General features: G+C 38.8%; 1 pseudogene; it reads right to left on the bottom strand.

The window, feature by feature from the left end:
- Nucleotides 1–224: 224 nt before the first annotated feature.
- Nucleotides 225–1075, bottom strand: LOC115286785 (annotated as a pseudogene).
- Between the last annotated feature and the right edge of the window lie 9824 nt (nt 1076–10899).

Below are 10899 nucleotides of genomic sequence, written 5' to 3'. Positions count from 1 at the left end.
AATTTTAAGATTTTAAAAAATATTTCTGTGAAAAACGCTACTGGAATTTTGATAGGGATTGCATCAAATCTATAGGTGGCTCTGGAGTAGTATAGACATTTAACAATATTAATTCTTCTGATCCCTGAACACAGGATTTCTTTCCATTTGTTTATATCTTATTTTTTTAATTAAAAAAGTTTTTTTTGATGGAGCCGTTATTTAATCAGGTTTTTGTAAGACACTTAGAATACCAGTTTGTGAGGGCAAACTCCGTTCGTCAGAGCAAACACAGAGCGGAGGAGGCCCTGAAGCTGAGGGCCAGCTTTGGTTTTTGGCAGAATTTGCGAGTCCACAGCTTTCTGATCCACCTCACGCTGTTCTGTGATCTCTTATTTCTCTTTCTCCGGATCAAAGATCCCTCCTTCCTGGTGTCTGGGTTTACGCAGCTTCTCCTTCTTAAAGTCAGCATCCGGGAGGTATTTGGGGATTTTCACAGTGTGATATCAATTTTGGCGGACGTGGCAATGACAAATTTCTGGTGTGTTCTACGCAGAGGAACACGATTGAGGGACAGAGGTCCAGTCTCACAAGCAGCAAAGCACTGCTTAGGTGCTTCAGGAAAACCACCCTCCTGCCCCTGCGGCGCCCAGTGAGGATGATCAGGGTGGTCCCAGGCGTGACGCTGGCTCGCAGTGTCCTCATGTGCTGACTGAACATGGCTCGCCAGCTTCCGAGGCACGTCTTCCGTAGGGTAATACCTGGGCATCTTGGGGAGGTTAACCACTCGGGTACCACCATGCTTGCCACCACCGACTGGTTTTGTGACCATCGCAAGAACCTTCTCCTTTTTCGTTTCAATCCTGGATTTAGCTGCTGAATACTTCCTCCTGTACATGGCCTTCCTCGAATACATAGCCGATCGGGAGCACCTGCCAATTCCTCTCACTAGGACGGGGTTTCGGCTGCAGTGGGACTTCCCCTTCTTTAGCGTTTTAGCCTTGAGGTTCCCCTTCTTGACCTTGCCACCAGCATCAGCCTTCTTGGCTTCGGGTTTCTTCTTAGGATCTGGCGTCTAGGCTTTTTCGCTCACCATCTTGCAAGATGGGAAAGAGAACTAAGATCTAATTTTTAAATGTTTAAAACTTAAAAAAAATTTTTTTAAACATTTTATTTATTTTTGAGAGACAGAGAGAGAGCATGAACAGGGGAGGGACAGAGAGAGAAAGAGACACAGAATCGGAAGTAGGCTCCAGGCTCTGAGCTGTCAGCACAGAGCCCGATGCAGGGCTCGAACCCAGGAACTGTGAGATCATGACCTGAGCCAAAGCCTATGCTCAACTGACTGAGCCACCCAGGCACCCCAAAACATTTTTTAAAGTTTATTTATTTTGAGAGATAGAGCATGAGAGGGGGAGGGACAGAGAGAGAAAAAGGGAGTGAGAGGATCCCAAGTAGACTCCACACTCTCAGTGTCCAGGTCAGAGCTTGATGTGGGGCTTGATCTCATGAATCGTGAAATCATGACGAGCTAAAAATCAAGAGTCCGACACTTAACTGCCTGAGCCACCCAAGTGCCCCATGTCTTCTTTTTAAATAAAAAAAAAGTTTTAATGCTTATTTATTTATTTTGAGAAAGAGAGAGAGAGAGAGAAGCAGACATGGAGAGAGAGTCCCAGGCTCCACACTCAGCACAGAGCCTGACAGAGGGCTTGATCCTATGACCTGAGCCAAAATCAAGAGCTGGATGATCAACTGACTGAGCCATCCAGGCTCCCCTGTTTGTGTCTTCTTCAATGTCCTTCATCAAGGTCTTGTAGTTCTTAGTATACAGGTAAATCTTTCACCTTGGTTAAATTTACTCCAAAGTATTTTATTGTTTTTAATGCTATTGTGAGTGGGATTTTTAAAGATTTATTTTTAAGCGAATTTGTTGTTAGCATATAGAAAGGCAACTGATTTATGTGTGTTGATTTTATATTCTGCAATTTTACTGAATTCAGTGATTTATTCTAACATTTCCACTCCCCGACCCGGAGTCTCAAGGGTTTTTAATATATAAGATCATGTCATCTGCAGACCAAGACAGTTTTGCTTCTTCCTTTCTGATTTGGATGCCTTTTATTTCTTTTTCTTGTCTAATTGCTCTGTTGAGGATTTAAAGTACTATGCTTAATAGCAGTGACAAGAGTGGGAGCCCCTATCTTGCTCCTGGTCTTAAAGGAAAAGCTTTCAACCTTCACCTTTGTGACTGATGTTTACTGTGGGCTTATCATATATGACTTTATTATCGAGATACCTTCCTTCTACAGCTAATTTTTTAAGACTTTTAATCATGAAAGGATATATTTTGTCGAATGCTGTTACTTCATCTTACACAATTATATGATTTTTATTTTTCATTCTATTAAAGTGGTATATCACATTTATTGATTTGTATATGTTAAACGCATTCTTGACTCCCAGAGATAAATCTTACTTGATCATGACCTATGGTTCTCTTAATGTGTTGTTGAAGTCAGTGTGCTAATATTTTGTTAAGAATTTTGCATTTGTATTCATCAGAGATATTGGCCTATTGTTTTCTTTTCTTGTAGTGTCCTTATCTGGCTTTGATCCAGGGTAGTGGTGGCCTCACAAAATGACGTTGGCAGTGTTTCTTCCTCTTCAATTTTTTGTCAGAGTTTGACAAGGATTGATGTTCATTATTTAAATTTCTTTTAGAATTTACCAGAGCACCATCTGGTGTTGGCCTTTTCTTTGTTGGGAGATTTTTAGTTACTGATTCAATCTTATTCATTATTGGACTGTTCAGGTTTTCTATTTTTTTCATGACTTAGTCTTGGTTGGTTGTGTTTTTGGAAATTTTGCCATTTCTTCTAGGTCATCCAATTTGTTGGCATATAATTTTTTACGGTAATTTTTATGGTCCTTTATATTTCTGTGGTAGCAATGCAATGTTTCCTCTTTCATTTATGATTTTATTTATTTGACTTTTCTCTTTCTCTTTATAAGTCTATCTAAAGGTTTGTCGATTTTATTTATCCAAAAAACTGGATCTTAGTTTTGTTGTTAATTTTTAATGTTCCCTGGTCTGTATTTCATTTATTTTGGTCTGATCTTTGTAATTTTTTTCCTTCAGAAAGCTTTGAGTTTAATTTCTTCTTCTTTTTCTAGTTCCCTGAGATGTTATTTGAGCTCTTTCTTTTTTTCTTAATGTAAGCATTTGTCACTATAAACTTCCTTCTTAGAACTGCTTTTGCTGCCTCCATAGGTTTTGGTATATTGGGTTTCCATTTTTGTTTGCTTCCAGATATTTTCAATTTGTCTTTTTACTTCTTCATTGACTCATTGGTTATTTAAGAGTCGTTACTTAACTTCCATAAATTTGTGAATTTTGCAGATTTCTTCTTGTATTTATTTCTAGTTTAATAACATTTTGGTCAGAAAAGATAGTTGATTTTAATCTTCTTAAATTTGCTAAGTCATTTGATCTGTCCTGGAGAATGTTCTGTGTGTTTGAGAAGAATACATATTCTGCTGCTGTTAGATAGAATGTTCTGTGTATGTCAACTAAGTGTAAAGTACGTATGGAATATCTCTTCATCTGAAGTGTAGTTCAAGCCCATTGTGTCCATGTTGATTGTTTATCTAGATGATCTCCTAAACTCCTAAGGAATCCTTGAACGTAAGAATGGAAAGCCAGGTCTGGTGATATCCAAAAGTTGTATTTAATATTTTAAATACATCAACAAATCATATATCCATAAAACATAAAGCTATACAGATTTTTAAAATATGGCTGATTTTCTTTAATTCTATTCAGCATTAAGTCAATGGTGTATATTAATGTTGGTTATCTCATATTGATTAGAATCTCTAATGCATAGCCTTATATATCTTTGATTAATTAAAAATAAACTAGGTAATAAAAAGGAAATATACTTTCTTTAAAACAGATTTTCAAACAACTTCCTGTGCTGGAGTATCTCCTTCATAAATTAAGACACCGTAGGTGCTCTTTTAGTTGACCTCCACTAACTGATTTACCCAACAAACCGACATTCTCTGGTATTCCTCTAAAGCCTACTAACCAATGCCCACTGCAAGCTGAAAAGTCTTGAGCTAGTTTTTATGTTCTTGATCTCTTATGCCCATATATTTCTGCTCCCATCATACACCTTGTACATTTTCTAAGACACAGTTGTGTTTGTTCCCAAATGTGTTTACATCATTTGCTCCTGCTATCATAATTGTATAATTATACAATTATATAATTTAATTAAACGGTATGTAAGCTGAGAAAATGAATATAATAAGAGTATTGTTGTTTCTCTAAAAAAAAATAAGCTGAATGCATTGGAAAGATGAGACAATAAAACAGTTGCTGCTAGATTAAATTGTAGCAAGACAACTGGAGACACATAGGAAAAAACTGTAAAATCTGTGACTCAGTTCTTGGATTGATTTGCCCCAGTTTTCACGTGAAGCCAGAAAGCAGGGACAATGCATCACTGGCATGGTTTCTGGAAGAAACTCCAGTGAATCTATACAAGGTTTCGACATGTATCAAAATATTGGCAAATTTATTTACACAGGTAGTTTTTAAATTAAAAATAAGTTTCATAGGTATATGATTTTTATGATTCCTCCTCTTAACTGAAATGTTTGAATAATCTACCCACTCTTAACTGAAATGTTTGATTAATCTACCCACTCTGATTGAATGAAAGGGTTTCTTCCATTTTTGCTAACCAAAAAGTTACTTTGGTGAGGATAGATTTATAAATATAATAATTTATTTGAGCCTATGGGATTATATTAGTAGATGTCAGCAGTGAATAAACTTTGGTATGCCTAAAAATCACTTGAAGAGCTTACTAACAATACACATCCTTGGGCTTTAAGGCTGAGATTTCAATTCAGTAGGTCTAGTGAGGAACAGGAATTACATTTTTAGTAACGTTAAAAGAATATTGTTTAAAAGAGGAATACTCATTGTTTAAATGAGAGCAATTGTTTAAAAGAGGGTATTATAAAAATTATGTATATTTATATGTACAAATATATATACAACAACACTTGTAAAAGGTTTTTATTTAACTCAGCAATTAATGAGCAATCTAATAAGAAGTTACAATGAGTTCTATGGAGAATTCAAAAGTCTGCACATACCTATGCAGTAGGGGACACTGAAATAGATTTGCTTCTGTAGAGTTAAAACTGACTTCTTGATGCAAAGTGGAGGGAAGAAGAAAATTAATTATACTTCCATCAGAAGTCACTCATTTTCTTGTCTATACACAAGAATCATTTGTATTGTGGGATTACCTGGGTGTCTCAGTCAGTTGAGAGTCTGACTTTGGCTCAGTCCATGATCTCCTGGTTCGTGGGTTCAAGCCCCATGTCAGGCTCTATACTGACAGCTCAGAGCCTGTAGCCTGCTTTGGGTTTTGTGTCTCTCTCCTCTCTCTCTCTCTCTCTCTGCCCCTCCCCTGCTTGTGCTTTCATTCATTCTCTCTCAAAAAAAAAAAAATAAGCATTAAAAAAAAAAGAGAGTCATTTGTATGGTATCCATGATCTACAATTTACAGAATTACCAATACCTCACACACAAGAAAGGCCCAGGGACCCTATAGAATCAGATAACCCCAAAGGTTGTGCTAGACAAGGTAGAGTTTTCCACTGACAACATCTGGTTAATCTCTTTGGTTCATCTGCAAATCTTTCACAATTTTTCCCCATAATACATTGCTCTGGCGATTCTAATACATTGTGGTTAATGAGTCATGATTTGAGGTATCCTTTTAATAGCCAGTAATCAAAGCTGTTCAATGATTTCCCCCATTAGAGAGAATACTAATATGTCTATGTATGTGAGTATGATGAAAATGGCTTACTATCTTTAAGTAGACTTGAAGTTCCTGATTTTCTTAAGGTTATTAACATTTCTGAAGAATCTACCATATTAGACTTGAAGTTCCTGATTTTCTTAAGGTCATTAACCTTTCTGGAGAATCTACCATATGTCAAGCAATGTATTATGCTTTATAATTTAATCCTCCATTGACTTTTACTTCCACGTCAATTGAACTGCAGGCTCCCTTGGCTAGAAACTTAACTCTTCTATAACCAGAACCTACTTCCAATGTTGAGATCTCTAATATCCCTGTTCTTTTCGACTCTTACTTTTCTTACTGTCAGTTCACCTTCTCTTCTATCTTATTCAGTCCCAGTATCCTGACAATTCCTTTTGGTAACAAGAATTTGGCTCCTCCTAGGTTTTTTTTTTTTTTTTCCTTTCCTAACTAACCTAGATATATCCCATCAACCCTTTTCCTTCCCCCACTTCTAGTACGATTGCTTCTTTGTGTCCTGTCATATCTATCATGCTACATGACCTTAAGCTGGCTGTTTACAAATCATAAATCTTAACTTCCTATAAAATAGGGATAATAATAGCATCCACTTCATAGGAATGTTAAGAATGTTAAGTGAGGCTCTGCATATTAAATGAAGGTAACCTTTTGAAATATATTGGTGAGATTTTTCTGTGCTCTCTTCTGATTCAACCAGAGGCATCCATTGCCTTGGAAAGCAATAGGAGTATAATAGCAGAAATTAGAAGTAGGTAGGGACTTATTAAAAATCAGTGTTCTTCTTATCAATTCCAAGATAGGAACTTGAAACCCATAACCTGATGGTAGTTGAGAAACAACTTACAGAAGTTGATCTGGGTTTTAAAAGCCTAAAAGGGGGGCGCCTGGGGGGCTCAGTCAGTTAAGCATCCTACTTCGGCTCAGGTCATGACCTCACGGTTCGTGGGCTTGAGCCCAGCGTCGGGCTCTGTGTCTCCCTCTCTCTCTGACCTTTGCCCTGCTCATGCTGTCTCTTTCTCTCTCAAAAAGAAATAAAACATTAAAAAAAAAGCCTAAAAGTTACTTTTTGCATGTTCAAGAGTCAAGGTGGGTTGCATAGCATCCTATAAGGATTGGATTATAAATTTTAGTTGGAGAGGGTGGAAAGTGTCAAAGAAAATATGGCACCAAAGCTAAACCAGGAAGGAAGACTATGCAAGGCTATTGCAGTAGGAGAGACATGAGAATCCAGGATGAATTCCACCTTACTGAAACAAAGGGTTGTGGGATTTTAAGAGGTAGGGTGCAAGGGACATCGTGGACCATCTGTGTTTGCTAATTGAGTTTAACCTAAGGAAAAGTAAGCTTTCTTGTATCTCCGTAACAGGAGGTCGTTTTATAATGTGGATCTAGGCACCCCCAAAGTTAGGCTCGCACTCTCCCACAGAGACTTGGGAGATAGGAATCCTCTCTCCAGTGAGGATTACATTTCAAAGGAATGGCTCCCAGATCCTTAAGAAAGACATTCCTGGGTTGTAAAAGTGGCAGGAGGCTTTAAAAGTGATTTACATCTCAATAGGACAGAAATATTTACAGTCACAAGTTCTCTAAAGTGAATGTTCTAAGAGAAAGGAGGTCAGGGGCCTAGTGTCTGGAAGAAGTCTGTCTCAAGTTTAGTCAGCCTGAGGGGAATGTCTTGTTAAAGGTATGACGTAAGGGGCAGTTCCTCCTGGATGGGAGGGCAGCGTTCCTTCAGCCTTGGTGAGGAGGCGTCCAACGCTCTGACCAGTCACTCAGGGTTCCCTGGCCTGCTTGGCGCACAGAAGGGAGGGGAGCTGAGAAGGGAAGCGGAGGTTGGCAGCTTTGTTGTTGCTGACCGTGGGGGGCTGGGGAAGGAGGAGTTTAGGAGGGTGGAGGTGGAGTTTCAGCTGCCATTTCCTTCCCTTTCCTTTTGTGCTGTTGTTGCTGGAATTTGCTTTTTAGATTATGAGATTACCATAAACTAGGAATTGTGGGAATGGGCATCACCGAGACTGCCTGATTAAAGACTTTCTTTTCTGTCTTCTAAGCATCAGTATATTTGGGGCCCCTGGGTGGCTCAGTCGGTTAAGCCTCCGACTCGGCTCAGGTCATGATCTCAGGGTTTGTGGGTTTGAGCCCCGCGTTGGGCTCTGTGCTGACAGCTTAGAGACTGGAACCTGCTTCGGATTCTATATCTCCCTCTCTCCTTGACCCTCTTCTGCTTGCGCTGTCTCTCTCTGACTCTCAAAAAGAAATAAAAAACATAAAAAAAATTAAACTTCGGTATATTCAAAGAAATCTGTATCATTACTTTCCCCACCCAAATTTGGAATTTAGAGAGTTCATGTAACTACAATCAGGTGATGCGTCCCCCTGAATACATTTTAGGATCGTTTATAAATCTGTATAAGCCAAGCTATGCTATCCTTTAAATATAAATATGACATTACATCTCTTGGAGAAAGGGCTACACAAACCTAAAAAAATGGGAATTTAAATACCACCTGATACTATGGAGCAAAATGTAGCCACTTTCTTATTTGTCCACAAGGGGCTGCTGTTTCCTTTCCAGTAAGCAAGGCAGCAGATCCAGGAACACAAGGTACTCTAAAAAATTACCAGAGTTCCTGTTTTATAATTATTTAGTTTTCAGGGTGCTACTAGGTTTGCCCCATAGAAGGCATGTGTAGGATTTTTTTTTGTAGAAACACAAATTTTAGCAATAAGTTAGCCCCAAATTCAGCATCATTAGAGTGTGAGGGTATCCCTTTAGCCCCTATAATTTTATTTATAATAATTATGTTTTTAGTGATACTAACAGCCTTATAAAAAGTCATTATATTATATACCCAATGACTGTGAAATCATCTGCCTTGAAGCATAGCGAAATCATCAATCAGCAAACTGGGTCTAAAATGGGACCATTTTAAGAAAGCTATTTACACTGTAATTTGCAAGTTGATTTTTTCCTTTTGAAATTAAAACATTTCTAAAATGCACTAACTATGATTGTTTAAAAAAAGTAATGGCTCTTTTTATGGTAAGGAAATAAATTGAACCTCTGTGCTAGAAAGTGCAGAAAACAAATCAGATTTCTTTATAAATAGATTTTACTGCTGGTTTAGAAATTACCTTATGTGCTTTTTAGATGATGGAAAAATGAAATCAGCTTGCACTGTGAATGCAGCGTGTTTGCTCTGTCACTTTCAGGGGATTAGGGAATGTAGGGAGGTCAGGAGTCTCGAAATGTAGAATTCTAAGACGTGGCAAAGAGAGAAAATGAAAATAAAGCAAGGCTAGTTGTTTAATATATGTGCTCATGGACTTGAAGGGAAACCCTGGATTGGGAGCCAGCAGATCATGTTCGAACTTTGAATCACAGCTGGCCTGGGACTCAGTGAAGGCCAAGGCCGACTGGGGATCTGGCTGTCTGGCATCAGAACAGGGAGAGAGAGGCCATCATTGGCCAGAGGTCATGGCCAGATATTCAGTGCCCAGTGCTAACCATGGTGCTAAGGTGCATCCTGAGGGCAAGGCTGACCCCAGAATCTGGACTTTCTGGTGAATCTGTGACCTCATTCTGATGGGCGGGGTTAAGTCGTCTCTGAGGTGCTTTCTCTGAGGTTGTTGGCTGGTGAGCAGGGCCGAGATGTTTCCTTTCATTAACAAACATTCTTTGATTGTCTATGTTAGACAGGACCACCCCACAGGAGCGCAGAAAGATTCTTCAGATGTGGGTTAGAGGTTTGGAGCCAGAGTCTGGAGATTCCACTTCAAGAGAGGTGAGAGGAAACCACATCTCAGGATGACAGGTGACTTACTAAACTGGATTTCTATAAAAAGAGAACCCTTAAACCTTAGTCTGCTTGGGCTTCTGTAACGCATTATCATGGACTGAGAGGCTTGAACAAGAAACATTTATTTCTGTCATTCCTGGAGGCTGGGAAGTCCAAGATCAAGGCAGATCCAGTGTCTGGTGAGACCTGCTTCTAGGTTTGCTGGTGGCTACCTTGTTATGTCCTCACATGGCGCTCTGGTCTCTTTGTTTTCCTATAAGAACACTAATCCCATTTTACATTCCCTACCTCAGGACATCATCTAAACCTAATTAGCTCCCCAAAGCCCAGCCTCCTAATACCACTCCCAAGACCACAGGACTTCACGCTATTGATGTGGGGAGGACGCAGACATGGAGTTCCTAGAATCTTTATCTAATAACAACCAGTGTCCCTTGGATAAAAACCTAGCTTCTAGAAAAAGACTTAAAAAATTACACCTTGATTCTTGTCCAAATTGTCTGTCTGGACTTGTTAAAAAACAAAGCACACTGGACTATTTCCTCTCAAGATTTGTTTATTCTTACCCTATTATAGTCACCGAATTTTTACAGAATGACCTCCACAAGCCTCCTAATAGCTTAATCTATCATACAAGGCTTTGTAACACTGTTGGTAAAAGCATGTGCTTTAAACTCATATAGTAGAATTTATAGACAAAGCTAATGCTAAGTGCTTTATATATATTATATAATTTGATCTGCATGAATCCCTATTGTTGGCCACTCTCACTGTTCCAATTCTGCAGAGGAACTAAGTTTGAGAGACTCGCCCAAGGTTGCATAGTTAATAAGTGGTAGAGCTGGGATTTGAGTCGTCTATCTGATTTCAGAGCCTATTACCATTCTCTTACAATGCTGGTTAAGTCCCTGAGAGGGCTAACATCTTTTCATTTGAAATCTTACGTCTTTTTGGGTAGCAGCTTTTTAAAGTCTGTGAATAGGGCACCATAAAGCAGACAAGAAATTCTTTCCAATCTTACATGCTCATGGTGGGATAAGAACGAGTGCTGTGGTATTGTCAGTGCACAAGCACCATCTGAAAACTTTCTCTTCTAACACACAATCAAAAACAGGAAAGCAACAAACAAACAAAAACCAAAGAAACAAACAAGAAAGACCAAAGCCTAGGCAAGCTCCCCTGGCATTATCAAGACCAGTCTCTGTCTGGCTATTTTCCTTGTTTTCCTCTCTGACAGGTGTTCT

The sequence above is a fragment of the Suricata suricatta genome, chromosome 1 (genome assembly GCF_006229205.1).
Source record: "Suricata suricatta isolate VVHF042 chromosome 1, meerkat_22Aug2017_6uvM2_HiC, whole genome shotgun sequence".
NCBI classification, from domain to species: Eukaryota; Metazoa; Chordata; class Mammalia; order Carnivora; family Herpestidae; genus Suricata; species Suricata suricatta.
The sequence above is the reverse complement of the archived record's forward strand: the minus strand, read 5'-3'. Positions and strand labels throughout refer to the sequence as shown.